General features: G+C 39.7%; 1 pseudogene; it reads right to left on the bottom strand.

The window, feature by feature from the left end:
• Positions 1–616: 616 nt before the first annotated feature.
• Positions 617–13,192, bottom strand: LOC145477122 (uncharacterized; annotated as a pseudogene).
• Between the last annotated feature and the right edge of the window lie 4,526 nt (positions 13,193–17,718).

The raw sequence follows: 17,718 nt of genomic DNA, 5'->3' as shown, positions 1-17,718 counted from the left end.
GCTGTATCTTAAGTTTTTGTTAAATCTTCTCATTGCAGTATTATTTTGGTGACAAGAATCTTCATAGGAACGAATTTCTAAGACAAGAACCAGATGAAGATGAAGGGAATGTCTGTAAAGTGTTTGCATGATCAAGCTCTCTCTGTAAAAATACTCTAGTCATGGTTTTCATCTTGTATTTTAGGACCTATGGGTATGTACATGTACCATGTTACCGTAATGGTTTGTTTAAGTGCAGTCTTTCAAACAAGTGCCCCCTTTCTGAATTTACGAAACAGATAATCATATTCTTATTACTACAAGGACAGAGGTCTTGAAAAATTGAGAACAGCATGCAAAATAGTGTCTACACAAAAGTTATATACACAAAGTATTAAGCAACTTCAATTGAAACTCAACTCTCTTTATTAAAAATTTCACACCAAGATTATACAAGTATTTCAAGCAGCTAGAAACTGTGTATTTATTTGTTTTAATAAGGAGGTTAAACTTTTTTCCTCACGTTTTATTTTTAGTGAAACAATAGACAGAAAATTATTATGTAAGCAAGACTAACTGTAATTAGTATAGCCTCTGATCGACTATCAGGTAAACACGCAATGTGATTGGCTACACAGGGACCATCGAAAGATTGATAGATGACACTGGGAGCTGGTCAAAAACAGTTAAACAGCTCACTTTTGGTTTCCATTGACTTTGATACTGATGAGTTGGCTTAGAGCTTCGTCTTTTGCTGAGTATCAGCCGATTGTCCCTCAAACTCAAAATATAGTAAAACTAATTTTACACAAATTAAATTATCTTCACCAGGCTATTTTATTTCTTATACAAGATAAAATATATTTTTATGTGCTAGAGCAAAACTTCAAGTGCATCATCGCAGTATATTCCTATGTTTTTAATTTACAATTCTTAGCTGAAACTTCAATGGTACATTCACAGGTCTTGTACACCTCTATACAAACATACTACTAAAATTGATTAAACAATATCACCATACATGTATCAGCTTATTAATTAAGCTGAGAAATTTGGTAATCAATCAATTGACTAATCAAGTACAACCCTTATAAAAGTTGCTTGTCAATCACCTAGTGAAAATTATAGCAAAATCAAACATTAAATGTTGTGATGCCTTATATCTACGTTTGAAAGACAAAATATTACAAAATATTAATGGCGGAATATTGAACATTGTATACTAGCTGAAAATCACAACTTGGAATATGGAACATTTTGCAATAATGGATACTTGTCACAAATTTAATTTGAACTCGTGAATATTTTCGTCCATCTGCACTGCTTACAAAAAGAGTGCAAATCTCATTGATTTTTTCCTCCTCAGTTTCAATGTAAAATTGTCGAAATAATCACCTTTTTCTACCTTGGGATTACGGACATAGTAATATTTTGTCCTTGTGTGATTGAATTTCGTTTCTTCATCATCAGCTTAACCTAATGCTTTAACAACAAAATAATTACAGTTATCCTAAGTTATCCTGAGACTTCGTTTCACTCAAATATCTGTATACGATGGTTATCGAAGTCAGACACAACAATTCGGCCATTACTTAGAACTGCAACAGACCTTGGAAATTTCAACTCTCCTAAATTACTGCCCTCTGTTCCAAACTTACCAACAAACTTTCCATTTAGTTGAAATACTTGTATTCTATGATTACCTGAGTCACAGACCATCAGGTGTCCTGAGTTGTTCACTGACAAACAAAGGGGCTTATCAAACTCCCCGTCCCCTCCACCCTGCTTTCCAAACTTGTACTGAAAGTTCCCATTCCTGTCGTAAACTTTCAGACAATGTTCAGCACAGTCCGACATTATGAGATATCTATCACACTGAACACAGTGGAAAGGAACAGTAAAAGAACCCTGCCCACCTATCTTCATTAAAAGCTTGCCATCAGGAGAAAAGATCTTAATCAGTTTGTTACCTGTATCAGCAACAATGATATTACCATCACTGTCTACAGATAAACCACAAGGATTAGAGAGCTGACTATCAAGGATTCCCTTCCCGCCAAACGAACTTACATACTCACGCTCCCCACTGAAAATCTGGATCGTAGCATTGCCATTGTCAAGCACGAAAATATTTCCATTTTTATGACATGCTATTCCCCCTGGATCATTAAATTCCCCGTTTTTGTTACCTTTCCTACCAAAGGATCTTGAGTAATTTCCATCACTACTGAATATCTGAACTCTGTGGTTCCAATGATCAGTTACAGCTATCTCGTCCCAAGCATTTACTGCCACCCCCCAGGGATTCTGAAACCTTCCAACAGAGGAACCTAGCTTTCCAAAAGATAATACAGGTCTGACCTGAAATGGCTGTCCTTTAACAGGAAAAGGACTACCGAGAACATGTCCTCCGTTTACTTTTACTGTCACTTTGTATCTGCCTTGTTCTTTTGGAGAATAGCTGATTTTGTAGCTTCCATCCTTATTGTCATTTATTGGTACTTCCGTCGCGCATTCTCGTCCTTGTTCATCCCTGATCTCTGCCGTTACACGGTCATGTTTGTTGTAACACTGTCTTGCTTGAGCGTTTCTTGTCGTCAGAACAAATTGTGCTTCGCGTCCAACAGTTCCTTCCTCGAGTCCTTTGCCCTCAGCGATGCACTGACTTGCTTTTGTTGGGTGCAGAATTTCTAAAGAACCAATTTCTTCGGTGTTGACAGTGTTTCCCAGCTTTTGATTTACCGCGAAAGTTAAACGCACTAGAAGACCTTCAGGGTCACCATCAATTGGCTCGGTTTGCTCGATTCCTTCCAGCATGCTTTCCAATGATTTCTTGAGTTGTACAACTTCAGCGTTGATACTTCGCGTTAAAAGTTTTTCAGCCTTTTCTAGTGACGATTCTATGACCGCTATTTGTTCCTGGATCTTGTTCTTACGCTTTGTCAGACTTTCAAGCGATTTGGTCGTTTGGTTTTCTACGGCTGAGAAAATATTTTGTTTCTTCGCTTCAATGACGGCAATCAAATTGTCAACAATTTTTTGAACATCTCTCTTCACGTCTTCGTCTTGTTGTATGAGCTTAGCGTAGTCTTCATCAAACTGGCGAATAATGTTCATCTTTGCTTTTAAATTGTTCCTCTGTTTTTCAACCATAAATTTCATCTGAATCTTCTGTGTTTCTGCTTCTTCTTGGATTAAGTTCAATGTATGGCTTTTGTGGCCTAATGTGACACAAGTTTGACAAACTGCCGTTTCACAGTCCTTGCAAAAGAATTTTAGTTCTTCCTCCGTATGTCCCTGTTTAGGACAAAACACAGGCCGCTTTAACACATCTTCATAGTCTTTGTCTTGAAAGTCTTTAAGCGCCAGAACACGGTGATCTTTATTGCTTCGCATGATGTTGTGTGCAGTTGCGCACGCTTGACAATAAAATATGCAACACTGGAAACAGTAAGAAGTCTCGGAGCTTTTTTTGTCGCAATTTCCACATGTTACTGGGCTGTTTCCGCATTCTTTTATTGCCAGCACATCAATCAAGCCATTGAGATAAAAACTGGTTGGAAGATCTGTCAGATCGCCACTTTCAGGTACTCTGCTAGCGGCTTGACATTTCGGGCATCTGATGGTGTCGCAGCCATGACTTGTTCTATGCCATTGTTTCAAGCAGTGCAGACAGAAACTGTGTAAGCATGGCAGCTGTTTTGGATCGGTAAATATGTCGGAACACACCGAGCAAGACACTTCTTCACGAAGATTATGGAACAACGTTTTGATATCCATGTCGTGCTTAGGAAAAATGGAGCGAAGCGAGGTTTTTGCGAAACTCAACTCGAAACAAGGAAGGTTTAATTGCGACTTTCTTTTGTTTATAGCTCGTCTTGGAATCAGCTGTCTGCTATGATAATTTTCCCTTTGGCCAACCAATCATAGGACGTGTTTAGATAGTGATTCCAAAAATTGATGTGACAAATGTCTTTCAGACATGGATCGGAACAAAGAATTGCTGATTTCAAGTTCTGTTCACGTTGATGAGTTGACGAATGAAAGACTGTATAAAGTTTAGTCTGACAGCCTTTGTCTACGAACAGATTGTAGAACACCACGCATAATGCTATAGACTTTATGGGTTTACCGTGAATAGATACGGACTGGATCTATTTACCGGCTCAGTTTTTCATTCTCTTGTGTTGTAAGAAATTAAAGCGCGGGCTGAAAGCCGTACTTCTTAGCTTTTTTAACAAAACTAAATCGAGCTGCTGACGTAGTGATCATTATGGCACGAGTAAAGGGAATTTATATTTTAATAATCAAAATAAACGAGTAGGACTGTTCTTTCTTCTGCGCGTAGTGTTTTCTGAAAGAAACGGAAAACATGTTCCCTCTATTTCTACCGACATAGAAATCGAGAGCGAATAAGTTATTTTTTTAGTAGAATTCTAACTAAATTTCGTTCAAATAATGATTTCCAATAATTTCTTGACCTAGTGTTACACTTCATACTTCAGCAAAGTAGCGCAGATTGAAGTGTTATTTGAAACTTGCAGTCGTGCACGTGCTTATCGGTTCATTGAAAAATATCGAGGTTTTTAAGTCGCATGGTGGTCAGTTTCCTTCCTTTACAGTTCTTAAGAATTTAATTATCCAGAAATATTTCTAAATCTTCCTCGATGCTTTAGAGAAACTGAAACACGCAGTCATTATGTGGACGACCTCTGGCTACTGCACTGTAATGGCTGATAGTATACGAGTAGGTAAGCCAATCAGATTGAAGCATACTAAAACTGATTAGTATAAATCTACTAGCGTTCTATCACGTTCTCTGATTGGCTAGACTACTCACTATCTATTCTGTGATAGATACTGAGTAGCGTAGCAGTGTGCCCTTGTTAACAAAATGACGGCCGCTTCTTGGCATTTTCGAAGTGTCTGTGAAGATGATTTAGCTAAGGTTTTAGATGACTAGTAGATTTATACTAAAACAATTAGATTATTCGCTCTCGATCTCTCTGTGTGATAGGTGACTCGGGCTGCGCCCTAGTCAAATATCGCGCGATAGAAATCTCGAGCTCGTTTAACAAATTCACGTCAGTTTTTTATGCGTCTGTCCTCTTATTGATGATAAATTGCGTCATAACATTGTTAAAGTGGCTGTGGAATCACGAGCCGCAGGCAAGTGGTTCCGCAGTAAACTTTCACAATGTTTTGACGAAATTTACCATCAATAAGAGGACAGACACATAAAAAACTAACGTCAATTTGTTTCTTACAATAACAAGACCCCAAAATGGTCAAATGCCGGGAAATAAACAAGAAGAAAAGACGTAGTAAACTTGCCATAAACAAAGATAGGTGAATTTTATTCAAACTGACGTGAACATTGTCAATAGCTTTTCTCACTCTTTGATTGACTACTTAAAAAAGGTCTTAAAAACTCACTGGTTAACAAGTTGATAGTTTGAAAGCTTAAATAAATTGAAATTTTATCTGTCTGTACTCTTATTGATGATAAAAATGAGCCAATCAGCGCACGAGAAATCAGACAGTTATTGTAAAATAGAAGAATTTACCAACTGACGGAACTGGTTGTGGATATTTTAAAATTTCAGAGCAGTTTTCACTAGCTTTGTTTTCTTTTTTCTCCAAATTTCTTCACAAATACCTTGATTGACCTGATTTTGAACTTGATTTTGAGCCCCAGTTTATAGACTCCTGAATGCGTTTTCGCGTACCTCCCCACCCTCACGTCCGCCGAATCACTCAGCAGAAAAACAAGCTCGTAATGTTGTTTGTGAGTTCATGCACGTAGTCTAACGTTATATAAAAAGCTTTAATTTCTGATTGTCACCGCGCTTTTGAAAAACGTGAGGCAGACGTTTTAGGAAAAAAAGAGAAAAAAGCATCGCATTGCTACCGAAAAATGAATTACTTTATAAAGAATCTTTAATTTGACTGCAATCTTATTCAACAGTTGACCATTCACTGAATATCAAGCAATGATTTTGTTATAAAATACTCTAATTTTGACTTGTTTGATCTGCAGAAGCTACTGCTGATATTTTCCTTTACTTTATCGTGCGGTCTGTGTTATATTATCATTTTGAGGGGAATCTGAAGAGGTGAAATGGAAAGTGTAATTTGGATGGCATTTTTGTTTTTTTTTTTCTCTAGAAAAAGGAGATTTGGACCACGGGGACTGGGAATAACAAACTAAGAATGAAAATTGGACTGGACTTCCGGCATAAAATAGCCTGAGATCTGGGCACAAATTGGGTTGAGGAATGGGATTTACAGTGTGCACCCTCTCTTCAAGCCGCCCTGTTAGGTTGCCTGTTTACAAAGGGCAAAGGCGAGACGAGCGTCTGATAGGTAGCCATAGGTTGACGTCTGCCAGGTCATTTACAAGTGCCGATGCATTATACTTTGTGATTTGTTAGTTGCTGTTTAAGAATTTAATTTATACCATTGAAAGGTTTTGCGCGGACTGCAATACTGATACATCTAGTATTTCATACACAAACTACACAGAAAAAAATGAAAAAGGAGTGCCGCAGCCCGCTTTCCGGATACCTGCCCGGTTGATACGGACACCCGCCCAGTTATGTGTACCTGCCTGGTTGATACGGTCACCGGCTCGGTTGATATGTACACCTGCCTGTTCGATACGGAAACCTGCCCAGTCGATACAGACACTTTCCCGGTTAATACATACACCCACCCGGTTGATACATACACCTGCTCGGAGGGTACGGCCACTTACCTTGTTGTTACGGGAACCTGCCAGGTTGATACATAAACCTCCACATTTAATACGTATATCTGCCCGGTTGAAACGGTAGATACGCAGTCGGTCCGGTCACTTCCAGGATAATAAGTACACCTGCCGTTTGATACGGCCTCTTTCCGGGTTTTTGCGGACACTTGCACGGTTGATACGGTCACCTCGTTATTGAGGGTCCCTTTTGTGGTTCCTACGTGGTTTAACTGTTCCAGAGAATAAAATACAAAAATATTCTTGGGAGATCTCACGGTATATGAATATTGCAGCTTTTACGAATCTCTCAGACTACGATTAAGAAGAGTAGAGCAAGTTGGCTTTCCAGTTAGTTTTTGACCATTACGATGTTGTAGTTTTGTTTGACGGCGGCAAAAACTCATTTTAAACAGAGCACACTCCTTGTGTGATAGCAAACTCTTAGCGAAAAAATACACAGTGAATTACAAATTTAGTGCGACCTAAGCTGGAAGCACTTATAGGTTATTTCTGTTATTTTCTAAAATATTGTAAGACAGAGAATGCAGAAATGAAAAATAAATATATTTGACCGTAAAAAGACAGACCGGGAGCTTTATAATTGATTTTCATTGTACTTGTCCAAAAGTTTCCTTTTTGCCGTTCGTTGTAATGAAACTCTTTATTTTTCGCAGCGGGTTTTATTGACTTAGCTGTCCACCAACCTGTGTCCGGAACATTAAGAGAAAATTTATATGGCTTTCGTAAGACACGCTATCTCAAGGGGTTAAGGCTTGCATTTAACCAACAGAGCTTATTGTGTTTTGGTAGAGAAAAGTGAGGAATTTCAAGATTTTGAGTCCAAAAAGACCATTTTCTCGTCTCCTGCCAGTCAGGGCGTTGAAGGCAAAGCTCACGAGAAAATCAATTGAAAACGTGAAAATGAATCAAACAATAAAAAAGCTGGAGTAACACAAGTGATAAAAATTCCTCATCACCGTGTCTCTATTGCACAGACTATGTTTACTTATTTAAAGGCGCTTACTACGCGTTGCTTTTATGTGGTGCTGTTCTCTACATCATGGTTGTCTTTGTCATGGTTCGAAGTGGTAAGATACGGCAATATACGTATAGACGAATTTACGAATATTTCAAGCTTTCTGATTTTCCATTTGTCTGTCACGCATCTACTGCTTCACTTGAGCGTTCCAATTTTTTGGAACATTCAATTCTCCAAGGGCAACTCTTCATCAAGCAAGGTTCTCGTGCTCATCGACTGCGCCTGCGCCGCGGCCATTTGCAACAGTTTGGTCGCGATCGCCTGGGGCCGACACAGAAACGTCTTGCGGCTTTTTGATAGCTTGGCGCCGAGACATTTGAAGACATATTTTAAACTGGTTGCTGCCATTTGGATTTACGCCTTTATAACGTCTGTTCCTTTATTTATAGCGTTAGGACACACTCTCAAGTAATTTGCTCTAAAGAGGACAACGGCACGGAAACTTGCAAAGAATATAGCTTCTTTGATTTGCCTTCAGATTGAAAAACCCAGCTATCCAAAACAATCTACTTTTTGCTGGCGTTTGTTATTCCTTTAATGTACATGTTCCTCACCTACACAAAGATTGCCGTTAGTTTGTGGAAAAGAAGCAAAAATGGAACAATGCACGGTGCAGTTGCCAAGTTTAAAGTGAAATCAACTCGTTTAATGGTCGTTGCAGTTCTTGGATTTGTCCTTTGCTGGGGGCTGACGTTTTGGGTGGAGTTACTGTATGCCACGGTCTATGGAGTTAGAAGTGTAAACAACTTCGCCCTTCGCATCTGGTGTTACCTAGCGCAGATGTCAAGCTCGTGCCTCAACCCTGCTATTTACGCATTTTTTAGCCCTGAATTTAGCAAACTTGTTTTCAAATTCTGTTGCCGCTGTTATACGGGATGTGGTTTTACCCGTTGTCGCCACCGTAGCCATGTAAATCAGGTGCAACCGACCATGTGAGTGGTTACCAAGCGACTAACAAACAGCTTCAGGCTCCGTCCACACCACGCCCAAAGAATTTGAAAACGGTGACGTCACTCTGAAAACGCATCAAATATCAGGGATATCACAGGATTATCGCGACGCCATCGTTTTTGAAAAGCTTTTCCGTCCACACGAAAATAAAACACCGGCGTTTTCAGATCACTCCGGTTTGAAAAGCGTTTTTGACGAGCTCCGTTTTCGTGACGGATTAGTGTGGACGGTAGGCCTAACCGTAGAAATAAAGCTGCGTTTTCAAATTTCTCCGGCGCACTAGAGTGGACGCTACAGAAAAGTACGTTGACATTAATTTCTCTAGGCAGCCACCTCATAAACGGACGCCTTGAGTTGATCTGTTTTGTTCTTCGGTCATTGCAATTGTCGTCGTTTTACTAGGGGTCGGGTAGCAGCTCTTGTAAGGTCTCACATAAATGGCTTGATACCCTTTAAGAGGATAATAGAACAAACAACAGAAACAATGCCCCCTAGCTCCAAAACAATAACAGCTGCTAACAAGCAAAATAATTAAGCACTTTGATAAGTTCCTGGGCACTCACGCATTATTCACTGAAATGCCAATACATGTAACTCAAGAACATCTCGACAGATATTTTCAGGCGCAAATAGCAAAACAAACCTAAGAACGGCCAGGCTTTTTCTCGCACAAAATGTTTCAGATATTGCTATTACTATGCACAATATTATCTCTTGTCCGAAATCAATAATAATTACAAATCAATCTTGCGTTATACGCTAGAACTGTTAATTTTGAATTGACTCGCGTAATTTAGTTGAAGTCTTCACCTATTGCTGTATTACGAAACAAATGTCATGTTAATGTTACTAGAAAGCCAGACGTTTTGAAAAATATGCAACAGCATGCAAAATAATAGCTGTACACAAGTCATATATACAAAGTATAAAGCAACTACAGTTAAGACTCAAACAAACTTTATTGAAAACCTCACATAAAAATTACTCAAGTATTTCCAGCAGCTGGAAACTATTTAGTTCTGTCAATAAAAAGGTAGAACTTTTTTTCTCAAATGTTATGTTTAGGAAAACAATAGAAACAAAACTAATGATTATTAGCATAACCTCCAATCGACTATCAGCTGGACTATCAGGTAAACACGCGATGATATTATTTTCACAGGGGCCGTTCATAGATTGATAGACGGAGCTTGTAGAGCTGGTCATGATAAATCTTTGAAAATGGTTTCGTGGAGTTTCTGTAATAAAAACTATTTTCTGTATGATAGATCTGTCAGTAGGTTATGCTAAGTTTTACCACAATTGCTACTAATCTGGCTAATTTGCCGTTGTCGATAAGAGTCCAGACAAGCTACTCGCGTCAATGTGTCACGCTTTTGGTCAAGCGCCTCGTGAGTCCACGACACTTTGACCACTGCGATGACGTACAACGTTGTCGATAAGAGTACAGATAACGCTAAACCACATTCGATTTGTTAATTACGCAAATTAAATTACCCTCACCAGGCTATGTTACTTCTTATACAAGGTAAAATTTTTTTGTACACTAAATCAAATCTTCAGATGCATCACTGTAGAATATTCGTATGATTTTAATTTACCATTTTTAGCTCAAACTTCAATGGTGCATTCACAGGCCTTGAATACCTCTCTACAAAAATATTACTAAAATTGGTTAAACAATATCACCATTCATACATCAACTTATTGATCAAGCTGAGAAATTTGGAAAATCAAACAATTGACTAATTAAATACAATCCTTATAAAAGATTGCTTGTCAATTACCAAATGAAGAGTATAGCAAAATCATAAATGTTGTGATGGCTGATATGTTTGAAATAAAAAACGTTATTCTGGCGGTTTAAGAGGAGAATATTAACTTTGTGTACTAGTTCAAAATCACAATTGGAATATTAACTCTTTGAAATAATGTATACTTGTCAAAAAATTGATTGGAACTCGCGCATATTTTCATCCATCTGCACTGCTTAGAAAAAGACCACAATTCTCATTTTCCTACACTGTACGTTTTAATGTAAAATTCACAAAATAATCACATTTCTCTAAATTGGAATTACGGACATAGTAATATTTTGTCCTTCTGTGGTTGAATTTCTTCTCGTCATCATCATCAGCTAAACCTAATGCTTCAACAACAAAATAATAACACTTATCATAAGTTGGAGAAGACATCGTTTCACTCAAATATCTGCATACGATTGTTATCGAAGTCAGACACAACAATTCGGCCATTACTTTGAACTGCCACAGACCATTGAGATTGGAATTCTCCTAAATTACTGCCCTTTGTTCCAAACTTGCCAACAAACTTTCCATTTAGTTGAAATACTTGTATTCTATGATTACCTGTATCACAGACCATCAGGTGTCCTGTGTTGTTCACTGAGAAACAACGTGGATTATTAAACTCCCCGTCCCCTCCACCCTGTTTTCCAAACTTGTACCGAAAGTTGCCATTCCTGTCGTAAACTTTCAGACAATGTTTACTGTAGTCTGACACTATGAGATATCTATCACACTGAACACAGTGGATAGGAAAAGAACCCTGCCCACCTATCTTCATTAGAAACTTGCCTTCAGGAGAAAAGATCTTAATCAGTTTGTTAGCTGTATCAGCAACAATGATATTTCCATCACTGTCCACAGATAAACCACAAGAATTAGAGAGCTGGCTATCAAGGCTTCCTTTCCCACCAAACATACCCTCGTACTTGCCCTCCCCACTGAAAATCTAGATCCTAGAATTACCACCGTCAACCACGAAAATATTCCCATTCTTATGAAATGCTATTCCCCTTGGATATACAAATTCTCCGTTTTTGTTACCTTCCCGACCAAAGGATCTTAAGTAATTTCCATCACTACTGAAGATTTGAACTCTGTGGTTCCAACTATCAGTTACAGCTATCTCGTCCCTGGCATTCACTGCCACCCCCCAGGGATGGTTAAACATTCCGACAGACGAATTAGGTTTTCCAAAAGTTAAGACAGGTCTGACCTGAAATAGCTTTCCTTCAACAGTGAAAGGACTGCCGAGAACATGTCCTCCATTTACTTTTACTGTCACTTTGTATCTGCCTTGATCTTTGGGTGAATAGCTAATCTTGTAGCTTCCATCCTCATTGTCATTTATTCGTACTTCCGTCGCGCATTCTCGTCCTTGTTCATCCCTGATATCGACCGTTACACGGTCATGTTTGTAATAACACTGTCTTCCTTGAGCGTTTCTTGTCGTCAGAGCAAATTGTGCTTCACCTCCAACAGTTCCTTCCTCGAGTCCCTTGCCTATAGCGATGCACTGACTTGCTTTTGTTTGGTGCAGAATTTCCAAAGAACCAATTTCTTCGGTGTTGACAGTATTTAAGATTTTTTGATTTTCCGCGAAAGTTAAACGCACTAAAAGACCTTCAGGATCACCACCAATTGGCTTGGTTTGATCAACTCCTGCGAAGATTGTCTCCAATGATTTCTTGACTTGTACAACTTCAGCGTTTACACTTCGCGTTAAAAGTTTTTCAGCCTTTTCTAGCGACGATTCTACGACCGTTATTTGTTCCTCGATCTTGGTCTTACGCTTTGTGAGACTTTCTAGCGACTTGGTTGTTTGATTATCCACCGCTGAGAAAATATTTTGTTTCTTCGCTTCAATGACGGCAATCAAATAGTCAACAGTGTTTTGAACATCTCTCTTCACGTCTTCGCCTTGTTGTATGAGCTTGGCGTAGTCTTCATCAAGTCGACGAATGATGTTCTTCTTTGCTTTTAAACTGTTCTTCTGTGTTTCAACCATAGATTTCATCTGAATCTTCTGTGTTTCTGCTTCTTCTTGGATTAAGTTCATTGTATGGCTTTTGTGGCCTAATGTGACACAAGTTTGGCAAACTGCCGTTTCACAGTTTTTGCAAAAGAATTTCAGTTCTTCCTCCGTATGTCCCTGCTTAGGACAAAATACAGGCCGCTTTAACACATCCTCATAGTCCTTGTCTCGAAAGTCTTTTAGCGCCAGAACACGGTGATCTTTATTTCTTCGCATTATGTTGTGTCCAGTTACGCAATCGTGACAATAAAATATGCAACAGTGGAAACAATAAGAAGTGTCGGAGCCTTTTTTGTCGCAATTTCCACATGTTACTGGGCTGTTTCTGCATTCTTTTATTGCCAGCACATCAATCAAGCCATTGAGATAAAAACTGGTCGGAAGATCTTTCAGATCGCCATTTTGAGGTACTTTGCTAACGGCTTGACATTTCGGGCATCTGATGGTGTCGCGGCCATGGCTCGTCCTATGCCATTGTTTCAAGCAGTGCAGACAGAAACTGTGTAAGCATGGCAGATGTTTTGGATCGGTAAATATGTCGGAACACACCGAGCAAGACACTTCTTCACGGAGATTATGGAGCAACGTTTTGATATCCATGTCGTGTTCAGAAACAAGCGAGTAAAACTAGGTTTCCGCAGAACTCGACTCGCAACAATGAAGTCTTGTGACTTTCTTTTTTTAGCTCTTCTTAGAATCTGCTTTTTATTATGATAATATTTTTATTGCACGAACCAATCATGAGCGTTGTTTTTGATAGATGTTCTTCGGTTTCTGATTCCAAGGAATGCGACCAAGCCACAGCCAGTTTCGTTGACAGATATTAAGCTGACCTTAGCGCGGGGGGAGGGGGTGGGGGGAAGGGTGGCAGTGGTTTATTTCCTATCGATAGGCTTCTGGGAATGTGCCGCTGGCTTGGGTCTCATTTTGAGATTGGATTGATTAGAATGGGGTTGCATTTCAAAGGTGTTTATGCCAGCATGGGTTCGCACTGCACATTCTCAATACGACTCCTTAAACTTTTCGTCTAAGAAGAGAGTAAAGTCTTCTACGTCAGTTAACAAACGTGTCAAATCATTTTAGGACGACCTGGTTAAAAGAGTTGACAAGGTAAATTGATAAACACGGCATGAATTACTTAGACTGCGAGTAGTCCGTCTTTCGTTTAGTCCGTCAAGCGCGGTCACCTTGAATAGGGCCAGGATTTCTCGCGGCCATTTTTTTCACGCGGTTTTCTCTCGCGTGGCGCACGACGGACTAAGCGAAAGAGAGGTAAAGAGGGATGACTCGTAGTTGATAAATTACTACGGGTGATCGTATAGTTTACATGCCGTGATGTGCAAATTGAATATAATGAACTGGGTTGCGACACTGAGAGGACTGCAGTACATACATATAGCCAGCAAACATGGCAAAGATAAATCCAAGCACCCCTGGGAAGACAGGAACACTTAATGACGGGAGGCCCCTTAAGGGTATAGTGTCAGTTTCCTTGAAAGTTCTGCTGCCTGATTGCTTTGTGTAAATGTGTAGCTTTGGATATTTTGATTGCTTGGGTAGGTTTGCATATTGCATTGCATTGCATTGCATTCATTTTTAGCTGACTTTCAACTCCTGTCTGTTGCCAAAATCAACATTTTTATATGAACAACCGAATTTTCAAGACCTGGCTAAACTAGGAAACATTGTTGCGGCAACATTGCTTCTTGTTATATTTGGAGAGTGGCTAAATCAGCGGGAAGCAAACAAAGTGTTTTGCTGCCCAGGTGGCTAAACTAGGAAATATTGTTTCGGAAGTGGCAAACGGTCACGCATTCGTATTGTAACAAACTGACTTCCCAAGAAGTCTGGGGAAGAATCTACATATTCTCGTCGACTCGTTCGCATAAATTGTGATCTTAAAATAATCGTCCCTTATGGTAGTATATTTCTCTGACATGTGTGCATTGATTTGACAATAAGCCACTTCCTTTCTGTCCCTATTCATATAATCTTTATAAGCTAAATCCCACAAACAGGCTCTGTCCTCATAAAAGGTAATTTGTAACTCCGTCTCCTTGTCGTTCCAATTCGTTTCTTTTCTTTCCCTTCTCTTTTCTGTGACCTGCTTACGATTGGTTCTTTGCCGTCAGCCGCCATTTTTGTACGCTCGCCGTTGCTTGGAAACATTTTTAATGAGCAGCACTGGAACCTAGTCAACTTTGTTTTCATGGGGCAATTAATTTTTTGTTTTTGTTTCCAGGCAGCAACAGTTTGTTTCCGCAACATATGTATCCCGCGCAGTTAAACTGGGGAATATTTACCTCCCTAACAATGTTTCCGTAAGAATGTTTCCCACTTTACGGACAGATATAACATAATTTCAGAGTCTGCTATTTTCATGTGGTCGAATCTCTATAAACTACGATTTGTTGACACGTTGCATAAGGCTTAATATTTGGTATAACGGGCGCTCTGATTGCCTAAGAGGAGGTTTATCATATGGGAGACAAGAAAAATTTAATTTGTTTAATGCAACTGGTTTGTACTAGATGATAAAAGTCTGCTTGTCCTCTTTACTTTTTTTCTCTTCAGGCTTTTTGGCACTTCCATAAATATTGTTAGAAGAAAATAGTCAATATTTTTGCATTTTAGTTTGCAACTTTTTCACCGCAAAACATATATTACCGGTCTAGATGCCGGTCTAGATGGGAAAATCTAGACCGCTTTCGATATCGATTTCAGCCAATCAAATTTGTGAATTCGGCAGTTCCCAGTCCTTGTGAGACAAAGCCATATAATAATCTCTTATAATGCCACTGGCCGATTACGGACGGGCGCGCAAAAACAAAGAAACAGACAATATACGCTTGCGTGATACGAGCGCAATTGGTCTAAATCCCTCACAAGACTGAATATTCCCTAGCCAAAAGTGGGAAATATCCATGTGATATTCCCCAATTTTTAAAACTGCCCGTGTTGTGAAAAATATTTGAAGGATAATGAACACAATAGCCTCCATTTGGCGCAAAAGTATGCTCCGATGTTTGTCCCTGGACATTGTAAATATATGTTTTTTAATGCTCACAGTTTTCCTCGTGTTACGCTCTCGGAAAACTGTTCGCTTCTCGGAACAGATAGTGTCCGGGGACAAATATCCGAGCAGGTTATTGTTTATTCAATGTTACACGTCGTCACGCGTTGGTTGTAACACAACGTTCAGTTGAGCCTAACTTGTCAGCGGCTTTTCACTTCAAAGTGTTTGATCACAGGCGGCCCAAGCTCACAATGCGAGGATTTTTTTTTTTTTAATCTTTATGCGAACGTTCAGCGCGCGAAATGTGACACGATTACCGCCGACATCTACTATTACATAACGACCGAGTTTGGTTACGCGAAACGTGACCTTCGCCTTGCAGTATGCGGTGGTGTTGTGTCACAACGGTTTGAATTTATAAAGGTTTGTATGGGGAAAAACGGTAATCGACATTATAGCTGAAATTTCGGTATTTTTGGAATAAAAATGACTCACCTCAATGCCTTGTTGTCTTTTCTATTGTCATCTCGCTTCTCAGCTCGATCCGAAGCTATTTAAGCAAGTTGTCGCTTTTTGGTTTTTCTCTACTAAGAAAGAGTAAAGGCTACACACTCGATTCTGGACTGACCCCCGCAAGAAGCGAAAAAAAAAACACTGAAATCCCGCCAGCCGCCCCAATTCCTCCGCAGAATCATAGTACAGGTTTAAGCGCTCCCTTGCAGTTAAATTCCAAGCCAAATTCATCTCCACAGCGCACGATACAAAGCTCTGAATCGAAGAAAGCTAACCATCCGGAATCAGTGATCATGCTGCCGGCACCATTTGTGGACACATTCGAAACCCGAGCGGAATGCCGGACTAACAAATTGACCCTGACCAGGGGAAGGGAGCGCACAGTTCTCGACAAGCCAGATACTCTGCTCCACGGTCCTCTGGGAAGATTTTTGTCCAGGCCGCCGACGAAGCATTGTTGTGACAAGCCAATCAAAGCAACGACTAGACGTGTTTACAAATTTTGAAAAAAAGTGCTTCGTTCGCACCGGCAATCTCAATCTAATCGTTGGATTGTCCGTGAAAGTTTTAACTAGCTTTGCTTTGAAGGATGTCTTCGAATTTTCAATGGAAAACGTGGTAAGTAATATTCGCTGTGTAAATTTTTAAATCGCATTTTGTAATTCGCGTACAAGGCGTTTCAAAGTACCTGGCTTGTCGAGAACTGTGCGCTCCCTTCCCCTGGTCAGGGTCAATTTGTTAGCCCGGCATTCCGCTCGGGTTTCGAATGTGTCCACAAATGGTGCCGGCAGCATGATCACTGATTTCGGATGGTTAGCTTTCTTCGATTCAGAGCTTTGTATCGTGCGCTGTGGAGATGAATTTGGCTTGGAATTTAACTGCAAGGGAGCGCTTAAACCTGTACTATGATTCTGCGGAGGAATTGGGGCGGCTGGCGGGATTTCAGTGTTTTTTTTTCGCTTCTTGCGGAGGTCAGTCCAGAATCGAGTGTGTAGCCTTTACTCTTTCTTAGTAGAGAAAAACCAAAAAGCGACAACTTGCTTAAATAGCTTCGGATCGAGCTGAGAAGCGAGATGACAATAGAAAAGACAACAAGGCATTGAGGTGAGTCATTTTTATTCCAAAAATACCGAAATTTCAGCTATAATGTCGATTACCGTTTTTCCCCATACAAACCTTTATAAATTCAAACCGTTGTAACACAACACCACCACATGCTGCAAGGCGAAGGTCACGTTTCGCGTAACCAAACTCGGTCGTTATGTAATAGTAGATGTCGGCGGTAACCGTGTCACGTTTCGCGCGCTGAACGTTCGCATAAAGATTAAAAAAAAAAAATCCTCGCATTGTGAGCTTGGGCCGCCTGTGGTTTGATAAAATGTGGTGAAATCCGAAAGTGTTGAATTCTATACTCCGCGTGCAGTTTTGTAGTCAATAGTTCTTCCTTTTAGTCTCTATTATACCTGGTTTTAATACGGAAAGGAACTGATTTTGACGCTATTATAAGGTTTGAACGCAGATTTATCCGAAAAATCTAACAAATTCCTGTAAAATGGCTGAAAACAACAAAACAAATGGACACACGGAAGCTGCGCCTGAGTTGGAAAAGAAGATTATCTAGCAAATTGA

Source organism: Orbicella franksi, unplaced genomic scaffold (genome assembly GCF_964199315.1).
Source record: "Orbicella franksi unplaced genomic scaffold, jaOrbFran1.1 SCAFFOLD_52, whole genome shotgun sequence".
Classification (NCBI taxonomy): domain Eukaryota; kingdom Metazoa; phylum Cnidaria; class Anthozoa; order Scleractinia; family Merulinidae; genus Orbicella; species Orbicella franksi.
This window is presented reverse-complemented; position numbering and strand designations above follow the sequence as displayed.